Source organism: Otolemur garnettii, unplaced genomic scaffold, assembly GCF_000181295.1.
Source record: "Otolemur garnettii isolate 467f Iridium unplaced genomic scaffold, OtoGar3 scaffold00144, whole genome shotgun sequence".
Classification (NCBI taxonomy): Eukaryota; Metazoa; Chordata; class Mammalia; order Primates; family Galagidae; genus Otolemur; species Otolemur garnettii.
The window spans coordinates 4873384-4875955 of record NW_003852539.1 but is presented as its reverse complement, the minus strand read 5'-3'; positions in this window follow the sequence as shown (position 1 = coordinate 4875955).

Sequence of the window (2572 nt, the reverse complement as noted above, 5' to 3'; positions counted from 1 at the left end):
CCTTAGCCGGTTGAGCTATAGGCGCCGAGCCTGTTGTTCCTTTTCTTTGCAGCACCTGTTACAGTTGTCCTTCTGTCTCTACCTGTGATGCTGGTTTTCCGTGCTGGGTTACACAGGCCTGTAAGCTCCGTGAGGGCGTCTTATTGCTCACCGTTATGTTACCCAGCATACAGCAGGTGCTCAGTAAATAGACGTCTGAGTGCAGGCATGCCCTTCTCTTCTGCTGCGGCTCCTTTCTGTGACCCATGAGATTCAAAATGTCACTCCTTGGCACCAGGAGGGTCACTTCCTTTAATACTGACAGCAATAAATTCTCAGGCTTGGTTTGGAAAATGCAAATTTCAAATACAACACCAGTGCCAATCGTATTTCTAACAAGGTCATGTTCCTCCTCTGTGCAGCTGGCAGGCCATGTCCCTGGGAGATGGCATCTTTCCCTTTACATGTGGATCTGCTCTATGTTCAAAGTCCTTTCTCATGGGTGGACTGTGGCTGCCCTGACTGGGCTGCAGGGGTGCGTGGAGGGGATGGTTTGGGGAGTTATAATCAGTTTAGGGTCTTCAGGATGGAGGAGCTCATTCTCCAGCTGTGGAGTGGGCTGCTCCCCATTGAGTCCCTTTCTGGGAATTGGCTGAAGATGCTTGCCTTGCTCAAGGTATACCAGGAGCAGCCCACATCCAAAGACTAGCTCTGCAAGGATGCAGAGGCCTTGCCCCCTGGCCTCAATCTACCTTCCCTGAACTCCCGTCTAAAGCTTAGGGCTCCCCTGGGGAATGGCTGAGGCCTTTGTTGAGACTGAATCTCAGTTTAAATTCTCTCTCTTTCCAGTCCTGCCTTCTTCACCCCTGACAGGTGTTGAGTCCCTTATAAACTCTATTTATGCAAATTTCCATCCAGGGTGTTTCTGGAAAATCTGACTTATGTCAGTCACCTTGGTCCGTTGCAGGACTCCACTGCTTAGGTGATCTGGTGTCCATATAGGGTTTTATGTTTTCTACTGATGGAGTTTGGCAAGACCTTGGCTGGTGCCAGGTAGACAGGATTCAAGGCAAGTATGGGAAGCACTCAGCTGCTCTCTCCGCCTGGACCTAAGACCTACTGAGCTCAAAGCTCTGGACAACAGTCAGGGCACAGCAAAGTTTGCCATATAGCGTGTTTATGCTCACACAGATCTGTCTTCTCCATCTCTGCCTGTGCCCAAAGGTGTGTCCTGCCTGAGCCCGGGAGAATTAGGTCGGAGCTAGTTGATCCCCAATACTTCTCCCTTTCTCTTGCCTTGGGGGCCTTCTGAAGGAGGCTCAGAAGTTCATGAGAAATGTTGATTGGAGAACTGTGCCTGTCCTGAGCCTGTGTGCGCTCAGATCCTTTTTGGGGCTCTGACCCCTGCTGACTACATTTCCAGGTTTGTCTGCCACCTACCCGTAGGGCTAGATTTGGTTAAGAAGTGCCATTGTGGGGAGCCTGGCTCCTGGAGGAAGAGGGAGAATCCAGGATTTTCCCTCCCTTCTCTGTCTGCCTCTGTGGCTTCTCTAGTGAAGACTGCACCTCCTCCACGGCTCCAACTCCCCTAAGGTTCTGTGGTTCCAGCTCTGTTGGGTGGCTGTGGCCCATGATATCACCTCTTCCCTTTATCTCTTCAATCTAGAGGTGACAGTGACTTCCTCTCTGACACCTGCTTGGGTTTCAACTTCTCTATCACTTATGTGACCAATTAAATTCCTTCTGTTAAGAATTCTTAAGGTGGGCTCGGCGCCTGTGGCTCAAGTGGCTAAGGCGCCAGCCACATACACCTAAGGTGGCAGGTTCGAATCCCCAGCCCGGGCCCGCCAAACAACAATGATGGCTGCAACCAAAAAATGGCCAGGCGTTGTGGCAGGCGCCTGTGGTCCCAGCTACTTGGGAGGCTGAGGCAGGAGACTCGCTTGAGCCCAGGAGTTGGAGGTTGCTGTGAGTGTGATGCCACGGCACTCTGCCCAGGGGGACAGCTTGAGGCTCCATCTCAAAAAAAAAGAAAAAGAATTCTTAAGGTGGCTCCTGTTTTCGTAGTTAGGCTCTGACTCATAGAAGTATTTTTGTTGTTCCAGTTGAGTTGGGGTCTCACTTGAAAAGGGGGAAATGTGTTGAGCTCTGTCCATAGAACAACTGGTCTCCCGACTGAATCACACCTCAGAAGTGCCAACAGATCAGCCCAGGTCCCCTCCCTCTTCCTCCACCCGCGTTCCCGGCTCCAGTCATGAAAGGCTCTTTCTTTCCATGTCTGCCCTTTCTGGTAATTGGGGGGGGGTGACTTTATGTTTGCATCTTAGTGAATTTTAGTTTGACCTATGTTATGGGGAATAATTTTTTTTGAGACAGAGTCTCACTGTGTCACCCCAGGTAGAGTGCTGTGTCATCACAGCTCACAGCAACCTCAAACTCTTGGGCTTAAGTAATTCTCTTGCCTCAGCCTCCCAAACTCCCAAGTAGCTGGGACTACAGGTGCCTGCCATAGCACCCAGCTATTTTTTGATTGTAGTTGTCGTTGTTTGGCTGACCTGGGCTGAGTTCAAACCCTCCACCTCTGGGTATGTGG